The 16,608-nt window shown below is 35.8% G+C and overlaps 1 long non-coding RNA gene across 1 annotated transcript in view; it reads left to right on the top strand.

Annotated features, from left to right (window-relative positions):
* Positions 1-9,141, top strand: part of LOC311276886 — a 374,569-nt gene extending 365,428 nt beyond the window's left edge. Inside the window, exons 2-3 of the long non-coding RNA XR_014625137.1 lie at positions 8,179-8,409; positions 8,755-9,141. This is a non-coding gene — a long non-coding RNA (uncharacterized lncRNA). The remainder of the gene's footprint in view (positions 1-8,178; positions 8,410-8,754) is intronic.
* Positions 9,142-16,608: the final 7,467 nt, after the last annotated feature.

Genomic DNA, 16,608 nt, shown 5'->3' with positions numbered 1-16,608 from the left:
TGTTGCATACATTAAGTTCAAGCGCAGGTCTAATATGTGAAATGTAGGTCAAGAACATGCAAATATGTTCACTGTAAAAAAATAAAATAAAAACGATCAAGAAGTTATGACAACATATGTTTTTATTTTGCTTTTACTCATCAAAATAAGTTAAACAATTTGCAACTTTTTTTTTTTAATAAGTTTTACAACATCTAACTAATTAAAGTCTGTTTAATGTAATTTAAGTTGAAATGACTTCAAAATCCAAGTTGATTGCAGTTTTTTACAGTTTTCTTGTGACAATAAATATATGGGAATTATAGTGATATAAATAAATAAACAAAAAACGAATTTGTAATTTAGTTCTTAAATCTCCCTTCAGGACGAGGGGAAGGATGAAAAAGCAGAAACAAATCCTTTCACACTGCGAAAGCTTTGGAAATAAAGGCGTGTATCATGTGCTTTAATTCATGCACCCCCGATTACATTTGACATTTATTAATAATCCAGTCACTAACCGTCGGACTGTAAGACGAGACGCCAGAACTCACTGGTATTGTGAGATAACAATAGAAAATCTACTGAAATCCAGCTAGTGTGTTCATGCCTGATTTATTCTAATGAATAATGGGAAAAACATCATGGAGATTGTCAGGATCATTTCATACAAAGAACAACCTTAACAAAAGCCACAGCCTAACAGCAAGACAGAACAACACTTCTGGAAATGAGCGTTAGATTAAAGAGTGTGAGCTGTGGTGATTGTGAAAGCTGAAGATGACTGACCCCTTTAGGCTCAGCGCAGGCACTTCAGTTCACGATCACGATACACCCGACACACACACACACACACCACAGCTCAGCGCAGGCACTTCAGTTCTCCATCACGATACACCCGACACACACATCACAGCTGCAGATCAAGTGAGAACGAGGAGCATTAATGAGCTACAATTAGCTCAGAATTGATGGATACAGAATTTCTATACAGAAATATTTGGTAACACTTTATTTTGCAGTGTCCTTGTTACATACATGTACTTACCATAGTAATAACAGTAAATGATGCATAATTACATGCAACTAACCCTCAACCAAACCCTAATCCTACCCTAACCCTATAGTAAGTACATGTAGTTAATTATTATTACTCAGTAAATGTATAATTATACTGTAACATGGACACCTTAAAATAAAGTGTAACCCCCTTCATTTTAAGTTGAGCTTCTTACAGTGTAATTATACATTTAAGTATTGAGTAATATTAATTAATAGGGTTAGGGTTTGGGGTTTAGGAGTTGGTTTGGTTTAGGCATGTAATAATAATGCATAATTTATAGTTATAACTGTAACATGTAACGAGAACACTAAAATAAAGTGTTACCTAACATTGCAGTTAACCCTAAACCAAACCCTCAACCTAACCCTAGTAAGTGCATGTAGTTAATTATTATTACTCAGTACTTAAATGTATAATTATACTGTAACACGGACAACTTAAGTGTCCTTGTTACATGTGACATGTAGTTACTGTATAATTATGCATAATTACATGCATTAACCCTTAACCAAACCGTACCTATTAATTATTATTACTCAGTACTTAAATGTATAATTACACTAACAAGGTCACCTTAAAATAAAAGGTTACACTTTATTTAACATGTAGTTACTGTAGTAATAACTGTAAATTATGCATAATTACATGCACTTAACCCTAAACCAAACCCTCATCCTAACCCTAGTAAGTGCATGTAGTTAATTATTATTACTCAGTACTTAAATGTATAATTATACTGTAACACGGACACCTTAAATTAAAGGATTACACTTTATTTAACAGTGTCCTTGTTACATGTTACAAGTAGTTACTGTATAATTATGCATAATTACATGCATTAACCCTAAACCAAACCGTAACTCTATTAATTATTATTACTCAGTACTTAAATGTATAATTACACTAACAAGGTCAACTTAAAATAAAGGGTTACACTTTATTTAACATGTTACATGTAGTTATTGTAGTAATAACTATAAATTATGCATAATTACATGCAATTAACCCCAAAACAAACTCTTATCCTTAGTGCATGTAGTTAATTATTATTACTCAGCACTTACACTGTAACACGGACACCTTAAACTAACGTGTAACCGACTAAGGTAATGAACAAACCCTTTGTGCCAAGAAAGGTTCTATAGCCGTCATAAATTAGCATGATTTTTTACTAGTAATCATTTAATTTCTGATATGTGAAATTGTATTTTCAACTAGTAAGAAATCATCTCTTGATATGGACGGTTGAATTTGAATGGCAGCCTATGGTGAAAAAACTATTACAGATATCAAGAGTTATAGTTTTCACTAGTGGAAATGTAATTTCTGATATCAAAAATTAGCATTTCAACAAGTGAAAATTAAATGGTTGATATCAAGAATTCATATGAATGACTAAAAGTCAAAACGGCTTGCCAAAGTCCTCGTTACAGTATAATTATACATTTAAGTACTGAAATTACATGTACTTATGAGGGTTTGGTTAAGAGTTAGATGTAATGAGGCATTTATAGTTATTACTACATGTAACGTGTAACAAAGACTTCGTCTGAACGTCTGCTGGGGAGCATCAAGATAAAGAGTTCGCAGATATTGAGCAGACGGTCTACTAATACTGTAATGAGAGTTAGCTGACTTATCGTTAGTAAATGGACTATAGAAATGAATCGAGGTTTCTAGAAGAGACATGCGACACTAATGGGGGCTTTTACTTTAGTCCTTCATTTAATGTCATCGCCATATAGGAGAAACAAATGAGATTAAACAAACGAAGGCAAGGAAAGTATGAATGGGTTAACATTTTAACTGGTTTTCAATTTTAGCAAGACACCACAGGTGAAAAGAGTACACATATGACTATCAAACCATACTTATCCAGATGATTGATGTAAGAACTGCAAACTTTTTTGTATGACAAGTTTCGTGAAATGTGATGTCTAAATATGCAAATGAGGCATTATCTAAGTGAATATAGACTAATTTGCATACATTTCCAGAACAGAAATCTGAACATTGGATAAAGCCAGGTTCAAAAGGTTTTTACACTTCATAAATCAGAAAATACTGTCAACAAACAGAAAATATATATATATTTTCACTGTGTTTTTCGGCATAAAGTGAATGATAGCGAATGATATACTAGTATAGATTGGAATAACACTGTTTGGTGTGTGTGAAGCTGCTAAAGTGGAGATTTATAACTATTAAATATATATGTACTGTCATTGAACTCTGTGGGTGCAAATAAAGTGCAATAAAATACACACTTAAAAGTGTATTTTGGATGTTTTCTTTCCACTCGTCTGAAACATAATAATAACTTTATGAAAATCCAAAGAGCCTCAAAATTGACCAGTGCATAAAAAAAAAAAAAAAAGTTTTTGTCTGTTGTGACTTGCCTTAAACTTATACGTTAAAATATAGGCCTATTTTAAATGTATTAAATTGCAACTTCATCATTACAAATGAATAATTATATGTGTCTGTAAATACATGATACAAACTTCAACAGAAATGTAGGTAACACTTTATAATAAGGTTCATTAGTTAACATTAGTAAACTACCTTAATTAACATGAACTAATAACAATACTTCTACAGCATTTATTAATCTTAGTTAATATTAATTTCAACATTTACTAATACATTATCAAAATCAAAGGTTGTATATGTTAACATTAGTTAATGCACTGTGAACTAACATGAACTGCTGTATTATTAACTAACATTAACAAAGATTAATACATACAGCAACAAATGTATTGCTCATTGTTAGTTCATGTTAGTTAATAGATTAACTAAAGTTAACTAATGATCCTTATTGTAAAGTGATACCGAAATGACATTTAAAGTATGTTTTACTGTACCATAAATGCTTGTCGGTCCACTTTAAAAGACAATAGAAGTAATTGAAAATGACAAATAAAGTACTTAAGTGTGTCAAAAAGCACTTTAAAGTTCAGCTAATTGCATTATTTTCATTTAATTGCAATTAACATGCAATAAAGTATTCAAAACATTAAGTATATTCTTTTGGAACTATATTATTTCCGTAAAATAAGCACTCTTTCTACAAGTTAATGTCTACTTGATTGTAGTCAGGTTTTAAATTATGAAACCATTAAAGTCGTTTCTAAAATGTCTTTATATAAATAAAAGGTGAAGTGCATTTGTTAACAGACGCAACTCAGTTTAATATTACAGGCGTATTTTAAGTGTCCAAATACATTCTGTCCTCATCTTGAACAATAGTTCGACTGTTTTATTTTATTGTTCAAAAGCTTATTTTTGTGAAATGTTTTGCTCAAAGTGTCTTTTAATATTAAACTAGATGAAAAAGTTTGTAGTCAAACTTTACGTTGGCATGAAAGTCTGAAGAATTTTTAAAAGCTTGAAGTTTGAAGGTTTTTAGTTTTAATTAGTTTAAGTTTTAGTTTAGTAGTTTTAAAAGTTTGTAGAAGTTTGAAGGTTTTCAGTTTAGAAATATTAGATGGAAAGAAAGCTTAAATGAGTCTTGATTGATTAGAAATAGTACACAGAAGGGCAGCTATGGAGTCTAATGAGCCTCTCCAGCTGTCAACATTTGAATTTAGTTTGAAAGAAAGAAAGAAAGAAAGAAAGAAAGAAAGAAAGAAAGAAAGAAAGAAAGAAAGAAAGAAAGAAAGAAATATTAGTTAGAAAGAAAGAAAGAAAGAAAGAAAGAAAGACAGACAGACAGACAGATAGAAAGCGAGAAAGAAAGAAAGAAAGAAAGAAAGAAAGAAAGAAAGAAAGAAAGAAAGAAAAAGAGAGCGAGAAAGAGCGAAAGAAAGAAAGAAATATTAGTTAGAAAGAAAGAAAGAAAGAAAGAAAGACAGACAGACAGACAGACAGACAGACAGACAGACAGATAGAAAGCGAGAAAGAAAGAAAGAAAGAAAGAAAGAAAGAAAGAAAGAAAGATTAGTTAGAAAGAAAGAAAGAAAAAAAGAAAGAAAGAAAAAGAGAGCGAGAAAGAGCGAAAGAAAGAAAGAAATATTAGTTAGAAAGAAAGAAAGAAAGATAGAAAGAAAGAAAGAAATATTAGTTAGAAAGAAAGCAAGATTAGTTAGAAAGAAAGAAAGAAAGACAGACAGACAGACAGACAGACAGACAGACAGACAGACAGACAGACAGACAGACAGATAGATAGATAGATAGATAGACAGACAGACAGACAGACAGAAAGACAGATAGACAGACAGATAGATAGACAGATAGATAGACAGACAGACAGACAGACAGACAGATAGATAGATAGATAGATAGACAGACAGAAAGACAGATAGATAGACAGACAGAAAGACAGACAGACAGACAGACAGACAGATAGACAGACAGAAAGACAGATAGATAGACAGATAGATAGACAGACAGACAGACAGACAGATAGATAGATAGATAGATAGACAGACAGAAAGACAGATAGACAGACAGATAGATAGACAGATAGATAGACAGACAGACAGACAGACAGACAGATAGATAGATAGATAGATAGATAGATAGATAGACAGACAGAAAGACAGATAGATAGATAGACAGACAGAAAGACAGACAGACAGACAGACAGACAGATAGACAGACAGAAAGACAGACAGACAGACAGACAGACAGACAGATAGACAGACAGAAAGACAGACAGACAGAAAGACAGACAGACAGACAGACAGACAGATAGATAGATAGACAGATAGATAGACAGACAGATAGACAGACAGACAGACAGACAGACAGACAGACAGACAGACAGACAGACAGACAGACAGACAGATAGATAGATAGATAGATAGACAGACAGACAGACAGACAGACAGATAGATAGACAGATAGATAGACAGACAGACAGACAGACAGATAGATAGATAGATAGATAGATAGACAGACAGAAAGACAGATAGATAGATAGACAGACAGAAAGACAGACAGACAGACAGACAGATAGACAGACAGAAAGACAGACAGACAGACAGACAGACAGACAGATAGATAGATAGATAGATAGATAGATAGATAGATGCCTTTATATAATGCAATGACATTAAGACGTTTAAAGTGTGACTGGGGTCAGCGAGACCGTTTCACTACGAACTGAAAAACCACAGAAAGTACAGCATCACTCCACCATCTTGTTTTCCCATGATAGCAAATCAAACTCTGAGCACAGGAAAGTAAATGTACAGATGAGTGTGGGAAAACAAATCAACACATTCGTTCCCACCATCAATCTTCGGCTGTGGATCAATGCTGGGAACAAACGCTCATCTCCATTTCCACATCATTCCCAGTCTCCATCGCGCCCTCAGATGCCCGTCGCGAGCTCCTCTTCTTGGCACTGATTACAGAGACTCGTTAAGATGGAGACACAAGGCTCACCACAGAGACATCATCTCCTCACAATCATCTTTTGATTGGTAAAGACACGACTCTCGAGCGGAAGCGACTCATTAAAAGCAGAAGTCTTTGTTCGCTCTGCATATGAAACGAGTGACCTCAAATAAGGAGGAGATGATGTCACTTCTGATGGTGGTGTCTGTCACTGCTTTATTAGCTCTTGTCCCACATGTTTTTTCGTTTGTAGTGGCCGTTACAAGGCCCGTTCTCTGAAGAAGAAACAGATGTGAATGATTCCTCAGATCATGTGTGCTGCTGCTTTACTACAGTAGATGCACCAGTTACACCTGATGAACACACACACACACACACACACACACACACACACACACACACACTTGAAGGAGGAACATGAGACCAGATCTCAGAGACTCTTTTTGACCTTTCAGTCTTAAAAATAAAGTGTTTTTGGCAGCAATGACATAGAAGAATCATAGCAGAATTGTTCCACTATAAAGAAACTTAAGTCGATGTTAAAGGTTCTTCATTGATGCTTCATTGATTCATTGAGTTTTAGTTTAGTTATTTAATATTTTCTATTTTTAGGGGATTTTATGGTACTGAACTATATTTACGCTGTATTTATAATCCATTTATTCACTGTTTGAGCATAGAGAATTACATTTTTTAACTTAAACTGTGGTAAATCTTGAATGCTTTAGAGCGACATACTGAAGTTTGATCTCTTTTTAAAGACGACACGTGGCAGATTACTGCTGATGTGAAAAGTTTTAAAAAGTGAACTTTAAAAAGTGAACTTTAAAAAGTTTCAGAAATGTACGTGCATTGTTATGAAAAATGTGCAAAAATATTTTGCATTTTTATATGAAATATATATTTTCAATAACATGTTTTACTCTAAAACTGTGAGAAAAATCAAAGCCATAAATCTAAACAAGTTATGTTAAAAATGTGAGCCTGATATCTCAAAAAATGAGCTTTCGGTCAGATTTAGTACGGCTGCAGTACCGAACGCTTCCACTAGAGGAAACTCTTCTCCCATTCATTTCCAATGCGCTCATTTTTGACGGCGAGGAGCACAAGTGTGACTATTCTTTTCAGGACCATTTAACCTTTTCCAATCATGTCCATGATTGTTTGTATTTGTGTGTGTGTGTGTGTGTGTGTTCACACAGCAAATGCTAAAACCTTTTTACCAAGTTTCGTACCATTCCGATGAAGATAACAATAATAAAAAAAAAAAATGCCAGAAGAGCACCAGAGGGCTTAAGAGTGTTCATTATAAAGATGAAATGATGCTGGTCAATGGTTTGAGCTAAAGGTTTTCGACCCTCTTAGAAGAAAGCAAACAGTGACTGAATTAACAAGAAATAAACCTTCAATCCCAGAGGTTTCCACACAGCACAGCAGTAATGACTTTATGAACTTCTTTACTTGTAAGATTGATAATATTATGGAGAAAATTATAACTATGCAACTGTCTACTACAGTATCGCATCAGGCAGTGCATTGTAGTCTCCCTAAGGAAAAATTCAATTCATTCATTGCTACAGGAGAGGAAGAATTCGCTAAACTCATTAAATCTTCTAAACCGACAACATGTATGTTAGACCCGATACCGACTAAGCTACTGTAAGAGATGCTTCCAGAGATCATAGATCCTCTTCTTAATATCATTGATTCATCTTGATCATTAGGACATGTGCTGAAAACCTTTAAAGGGGTACTTCACCTCTGGGAAGATGAATGTGTATTTAAAATAGGTCATTTAAGTAGAAGAAATGTGAAGAAATTTTTGAATTTGGAGCTTTCTAGACTGAGAAAAGCCAGAAAAAGTATTTTTGGCTTATGTGGATGAAAGACAACAACTCACAGAATGCACTTGCTTCGCTGCCTTAGGAGGCCACGCCTACCGGTAAGAGTGCGCAGATGAAAACAACAAAGCTAGCCTACGTGATGATGAGTTTGCGAGGGATTTAGAGATCGTCCAAAATGTCCGGGATTCGGCTTTTGCGTTCTACAGTCGCCATTCATCATGTTTACTGTGGTGAGCAGGACGAGGCTGACGGCCGCGGGAGAACAGCGCGAGGCCGGTGGCATGATTACTGAGACGCGCCGGGTCTCCCATCTCTCACGGAGGAGCGGGAATTTTTCTTAGCAAAGGTAAAACACACATCAACCGATCACTTGTTTAGCGTTCATGTAAACACTACATTCAAATTCACCAATCAGAATGAATTCAGTTAGATTGAAAGGTGTGCATGTAAACAATGAATGGCGACCGCAGAAAGCAAAAGCCGAATCCCGGACATTTTGAACGATCTCGCCCGCCGGACAAGTCCGGGAAAAGGAGGATGGTTACTTACTCAGCTTTCTCCTACTATTCAGCTTTCTCCACAGAACAAGAGCCTGCTAGCTTAGCTTCCAAAGAAAGACGGCTGACACTGTGTACATTCTGACTGAGTGAGATCCCACCCTGTATGGGCGGGCTGAAAACATGCGGAACAACGCCATCTACTGGCTGTAGTCTTTAGCCTCTGGCCAGAAAATCCTCCGATGACGCAAAATGACGATTTTTGCGTCATCGGAGGATTTTTTCCAGACAAAAAATACATAAATCTCTTGTCTCAGGGGGATATGAGGGTGGAAAGCATGGTAATTCGAAAATACTACAGGTTTTCTACTAATACAAAGCTTAATGCTAAATCCTGAAGTAACCCTTTAAGCTGGCTATGATTAAACCTCTTATTAAAAAAACGCAACTTGATCCTACAAAATTAGTCAATTACAGGCCGATCTCGAATCTACCCTTTCTGTCAAAGATACTAGAAAAGGCAGTATCTTCACAACTATGTTCCTTTTTTAAGAAAGAAATGGTATCTGTAAGAATTTTCAGTCAGGATTAAGACCGTTAGCTCTCATTAGAGTCACAAATGATTTGATCTTATCATCCGATCGTGGTTGTATCTCTCTATTGGTGTTACTCGATCTTAGTGCTGCATTTCACACTATTGACCACAACATTCTTTTAAATAGACTCGAAAACTATGTTGGCATTAGTGGAATTGCATTAGCATGGTTTAAATCATACTTATCTGACCGTTATCAGTTTGTAGCAGTAAATGAAGAGATGTGTTACGAACTGCTCTGAGACACGAAATTGAAAACAGGCAAAGGTCATAAACACCGGGCAATCAGTCCAAACAATAACAGGGTCATGGGGCACAGGCAAAAACAGAGGAAACCGAGAAAACCGGACAAAAGATCGAAAACCAAGATAAAGGAAACCAGGAAAATGCTTGGAATTGCAGTGTAACACTAAACAAGACTTCACAGGGAATGAATGTGAAAACCAGGCTTTTATAGTGTGAGTTAAACAAGGTAATGAGACACAGCTGAAAACAATGAGTGCAGATGAGTCCAGGCAGAGAATTCTGAGAGATGTAGTTTGTGGGGAAATGACAATAGTCTGATGTGGAGCGCCCTCTGGTGGCTCTCAAGGGCACTCCAGGTGGTGACCGTTACAAGATGTCATATCGATCACAAGTTCAGTATGGCGTACCACAAGGCTCAGTACTAGGACCGTTGCTGTTCACTCTGTACATGCTATAATATAATAATAATAACTTTATTCTTATATAGCGCCTTTAAAGCAGCTTCTCAAGGCGCTTTACATACTAGAACAAGCAAAATTAAAATACAGCACTACAATAAAATACAATACAACAATACAACAAGATGCAAAAAAAAAAAAAAAAAAAAAAAAATCAAGTAAAAGCTAACCTAAAAAAATGCGTTTTTAAAAGAGATTTGAAATTACTCAGAGACTGTGCATCTCTGATATTTGGAGGTAGAGCATTCCAAAGCCTAGGAGCATAGGATGAGAAAGCCCTGTCCCCCACAGTACGCAATCGAGTCTGTGGGACTGCCAATAGACCAGCTTGTGAAGAGCGTAAATGACGCTTAGGTGTGTATAAAGTTAAAAGCGCAGACAGATACTGAGGTGCCAAACCATGCAGTGCCTTATATGTGAGCATAAGGATTTTAAAATCAACTCGGAGCCTGACCGGGAGCCAGTGCAAAGACGGGGTAATATGCTCATTTTTCCTGATTCCAGTCAAAATCCTAGCAGCAGAATTTTGTACACATTGTAATTTGTTAAGTGTGGTTTTAGGAACCCCAGCAAGATGGTTTATGCTACCCTTGGCCGATATCATTAGGAAGCATGGTATTAGTTTTCTAGTTGTAGAAGCAGACGATGACGAAGACGACTAGGTTAAAGTCTTTAATAACAAACTCAGAAGGTAATCCAACAAATACAGACGATGAAATTCAACTCATGCATTAACGAGAGCGGACAACTGAACACTGAAAAGACTGCAACTTAAGTACAAGCCAAATGAATGAAATAATGATAAACACCTGTGCTGATTAAATTAATTACCATGACAACTGATAAGTGGCGGGAAAACTGAACAAAGGAAGACAGAAAACTGGTGAAAACATACTAAAAGTCCATGATAATGAAACTAAGAATGAGTTTCTGTGACAGTTATGCTGATGATACTTAGTTCTATATTTGTTTGCGCTCCGACGAAACTTACTAATTCCCAAAATAACGGAATGCATAGCTGATATAAAAAATGTATAGTAATTTCCTACAACTTATTTCTAATGATTGGACCAAAAATCTCCGCACGTTATAACCTAGAATACTGTCTAACACTTGATGGCTGCTCTGTCAAGTCTTCGTCGTCGGTCAGGAACCTGGGTGTGCTCTTTGATACCAATCGTTCATTTGAAAGCCACGTTTCTAGCATCTGTGAAACCTAAAAATCTAAATTACGATATATGCTCTCAATGAAAAATGCGGAAGAGTTAATTAATGCGTTCATGACCTCAAGGCTAGATTATTGTAATGCTCTACTGGGTGGTTGCCCTGCACGCTTAATAAACAAAATACAGCTGGTCCAAAACGCAGCAGCTCGAGTTCTCACCAGAACCAGGAAGTATGACCACATCAGCCCCGTTCTGTCAACACTGCATTGGCTCCCTATTAAACATCGTATACATTTTAAAATATTGCTGATTACTTACAAAGCACTAAATGGTTTAGCTCCGCAGTACTTGAGCGAGCTCTTAATGCATCTTAGTCCTTCACGTCTATTGCGATCTCAAAATTCTGGCCAGTTACTAATACCTAGAATATCAAAATCGACTGCTGGCGGTGGATTCTTCTCCTATTTAGCACCAAAACTCTGGAACAGTCTTCCTAACATTGTTCGGGAAGCAGACACACTCTGTCAGATTAAATCTAGATTAAAAAACACATCTCTTTGACCTAGCATACTGTACAAATAGCACATTATCAATTTCTATAATTCAAATCAGTTAAATGATTGTTAGGCTGCAAAAACTAGGTCTGTATCCGGGCTGTATCCAGATCAGATGGTGGACCAGTTTTAACCTGCCAGTTGATAATACCTATAATATAATTTTTTGTGGGGAATACAAAATAATCTTTTTCCTCAGGTAGAAAATATAAAAGAATTTTATTCTTAAAGTCCCTCTGTGGTCTATGTGGTGTTTTTAATATGCTTTAAGACAAACCATGCAAATTCATAAGTCGACACCATTGCTGAGTATTTTCTCCTTAAAACTGCAGTGAACTAGCCTGGCAAGCCAGACACACATCAAGATGTTGGGTCTGGGAACACACCATTGGCAGGGCTCAATCCGAGTGGCGGGATAAACGACTGTCTTTCAGATTCCCTCTGCACGCAATACGACAGCGCTACAACCAACCAGAGCGTTTTCCCACCAGCGGAGCTAGTTGATAGATTAAACTTTTGCCGTATCCGGTCGGCAAAACTCTGAACTCATCTTCCTTTTTTAAGAATGACTTATGTGCTGTTCTTTGTTCTTTTCTCAAAGAAAAGCTTAACTCCAAGTCCTCCAGAGTCGCGGCCAAAGCCGATTCGAAAGACTTTTCGCCAGCAGCTCTTCTTTGTTTTCAAGTAGTAGGGAACCGTCACAACTCTCCCATCATTATGTTAAGCCCGCCCCACCTACTCTATACACGATGTGATTGGCCTGACTAGAGTTTGGTTTTTCCAGCTCGAAAGTCAACGGAGAGTTGCTAGACTGCCCTGGCTGCAAAATAAAATGTGCTGCCGCTAGGGTGCGTTTAGATTTCTAGGCTAGTAGTGAACCAAAGACAGTCTCAAAAACACAATTTGAAATCACTGGTGTTTCTGACGTCACAAACTACCTTGTAACCAATCAGATCAACGTGCAGGTGTATAGTGGGTGTATGACTATATGCCTTCCTCCACTGACGTTTCGAGTTGTTCAAAGTGTTTCTAAAGATGTTGATTGTTAGAAGGCAGTTGTCTGACTCTGAGATGAGAACGGGAACATGGTTTGTGTAACAACACAACACAACACAACACAACACAACACAACACAACACAACACAACACACAAAAGCTGTTTGATAACGTAGCCAAGCCAAAAGCTAATCATATTAATTATCGTTATGTGTCCAACGTTGTCCAACGATACATAAAAAAGCATTACCATTCTGATACATCGACTTGTAGACGACCCTATGTGAGTGAGTGGAGGCGGGGCTCATTTGCATATTCATAGAACCGCGAATACTAAATGAAGCAAGGATATAGAGTTACATTTAAGCAATTTTAAGGCATGAATAATTTTTTGTTCCAAACCTGTATGAGTTTCTTTCTTATGTTGAACACAAAAGATGATATTTTGAAGAATGTCTGTAACCAAACAGTTGATGGACCCAAATGACTTCCATAGTATTTTTTTTCAATACATTCAAAATTGTGATTCTGCGCAAATGTTGGGGATTCTTCACCCCTCAATAAATGCATACGCTTAAATAAGTCTTTAAGGTAGCAATTGCAGATTACCACTTTTAAAAGTGTGGTCATGTTTGGATTTAAAAGGGTAGAAGCATATTTTCCCCACTTGTACATTTTCTTACGTTTCAGTTATAGAGATAATTTTGGCATTCTTCCAGTTCTGGGTGCCATTTATTTAATATATACCGGTTGATTAAGGGCTTGGGGTCCAAAGGTATGATTTAGCATTCACCCATTCTTTCCATAAGAGCATTCCAAAGTGTGGGATTTACTTGAGAACAAAAAACTAGTAAACAATTTTCACTCAGAAATTGCTAGCAAATTTTACATTATCACAAAGTATTGCAAATAACACGCCGAATTAAGGATGCATTTTTAATAATAATAATCTTTGCTTTGTTTATAACTTTGACAAATTATTTTCACAACACTTTCTACAGTTGTTCATTGCTGTTTCTTTGTAATTATTTGTGAGGTTTACAGACAGCAACATAGTGTTGGCCCAGATCCAGCCCACATCCTTTACACACATGGATTCCACACGGCCCAGATGTGGGCCGGATCTGGGCCGACACTTGCTGTCTTGGTAGCAATTTTAAGTGACAATTTCAGCTTTTTTCCCCAAGTAAATCCTACACCCATTTTTTTCCAGTGCATATTTCAAATGCAGGGTCACTGTTGGCAGAATCATTATTAGGCCTATTATTAATGCAGCTTTTATGAGCTTGTATTAATAGTGACACTGCATGGAGTATTTGCACATTTGTCGTTTGTCATTTGTCACACAGCAAGACCGTTTAAAATGAACTGGACGAAAAAGTGTACACTGTGAAATTTACGGTAAAAAAACGGCAGCTGTAGTTGCCAGTATTTTATTGTACAAAATATGGTGGAAACCTTTTATTTTTTTACGACACTTAAATTTACGGGCAAAAAAACCCCACAATGTAAAAAAAAAACGGTGAAATTAATGGTAAAAAAACGTCAGCTTGGTTGCCAGTATTTTACCGTAAAAAATATGGTAGCAACCTTACTTTGGACTTAAATTTACGGCAAAAAAATAAAAAAATAAACATCAGCAGGACTTAAATGTGTGGTAAAAAAACATCAGCTGTGGTTCCCAGTACTTTACCATAAAAAATACAGTAGTAACCTTTTAGTTTTTACGGGACAACCCATATATTTCATTAACCGATAAACGTTATCATTCAATTTAACTAAAGTATTAAAATCTGCTTTATACCTTTGTAATATATTGATAACCACCATAATAATTCAGACGGTAAAAAGGAAAACCACATGATGATTCACATGAAGTTCACTAGTTCATTAGTTTTCCACAAGCTGAGGGCGAGGCACATGTTAATATTAAGAACGTGCACAGTGTCATACACACAGATACAAAACACCATCATGGTGACACACACATGACTCCAAATAATGCCATAAACATTCATTAAACAATATATGATTTAATATAAACCTCAAATGTACATAACTGATAACAAACTATGAAGAAACATAATTGTTTAAATTAAATAACATCAAATGTGAAGTGTCACGCATGGAATTCTGGGAATGTCAATTTAGAGAAACAACAAGAATAGAAAAAAGAGAAGAGACGAGCAGAAACACAAGAACTACAGCTGACTTCAGACACAGCCTTAGATCAACTGAAGATGAAAAACATCAAATCTCTCAAGATCTCACCAGAGGATTAAACAACTCCACAAACAGCATTACCAGCTTCACTTATTACTAGCCAGATATACTTCATTTCTGTCAGACATCTACAGTTCTGTTTGAGAATTAACAGAGGTTTAGATGTTGATGATTTATTGTTTCATTTGAAGTCACCATGATGGTGATCAGTGTTTGCTTTAGTTGAGCTCTTGACCCTTGGCTTTCTAACATTAGTTTTTCTCTGGCTGCTGTAACTGTGTGTTTATAAGACACATTGGTTATGGCAGGAAAATCAGAGAGAAAATGAAGTGATGTTGGTTATGTGTTGATGATGACATAATCATCATGAATCTGATTCACTGAGCTCATATAGAGTCTTACTTTGATTATATGGGTCATTAATTTTACATTATTGATTGTAGTAGCCCTATGATTCTACAGCATGTGATCCATCAGTGTTGTGATAATCTGAAGAATTGAAGAAAACATTGTTCACAATAAAGGTTTGAACTACTGTGTCTCTCAGACACACACAGACATCAAGATTCAGCATATGAATCTCAACAACGGTGATGATAAAAGTGCAGTGCATGATGGGAGCCATCAATAAAAACTCATCAATATCTCCCAGCATGCATTGCAGCATGAATAAATTATGCTGAATTGCCTCAGTATTTTCTTTTATTATTATTATTATTATCTGCTTTTATTTTTGCTGTTGTTTTTATTGCAACTTTTTAGTAGCTTGTTTTGTGATGTTCAGAGTTTTATCTGATTATTTTGTTGATTGTCACCGTTGTTGAGGTTCATACGCTGATTCTTGATGTCTGTGTTGGTCTAAATCGTGCAGTAGCTCCAAACCTTTTTTTTTTTTTGTACACCATGTGTTTTTAAAGTTTTTCAGATTATCTGTTTGTCACTGCTGGCTCGCATGCGGTAGGGCCACAGAGCTATTATACTCAAAAACGTGACATATATTAGTATTTAACATTTCTCATTCAATGAAAGATAAGACTCTTTATGAGATCAGTGAATCAGGACACAATATGACGATTACATCATCATCAATAAATAACCGACAACACCTGATCACATTTCCTCTCTGATTTTCATGCCATAATGAATGTGTTTTACAAACAGTTAAAGCAGTCGGAAAAAATCTAAAGTTAGAGAGTCAAGGGTCAAGAGCCCAGCTTAAGCAAACACTAATCTTCATAATGGTGACTTTAAACGTTATTATTTTCAATAAAACATCAACGTCTAAACCTAACTTTTATGACAAATTGGTTTGTAATACAATATTTTTTAATTACAGGCAGTTTTTTTTTAATAGCGTAAACTTTAGTTCAGTGCCGTAAAAACAAAAATATTTCTACCACATTTTCTACGGTAAAGTACTGGCAACCACAGCTGCCAGTTTTTTACCGTAATCTTTAGATCACTGTCGTAAAACCTAAAATATTACTACCATATTTTTTACGGTAAATCGCTTGCAACTGGCTGCCAGTTTTTTACCGTAAACTTTAGTTCAATGCCGTAAAACATAAAAATTTCTACCGTATTTTTTTACGGTAAAGTACTGTCAACCACAATTGCCAGTTTTTTACCGTAAATTTTAGT

The sequence above is a fragment of the Rutilus rutilus genome, assembly GCF_951802725.1.
Source record: "Rutilus rutilus genome assembly, chromosome: 18".
Lineage (NCBI taxonomy): Eukaryota > Metazoa > Chordata > Actinopteri > Cypriniformes > Leuciscidae > Rutilus > Rutilus rutilus.
Note: the sequence above shows the minus strand (reverse complement) of the source record. Positions and strands in the feature narration are given on the sequence as shown.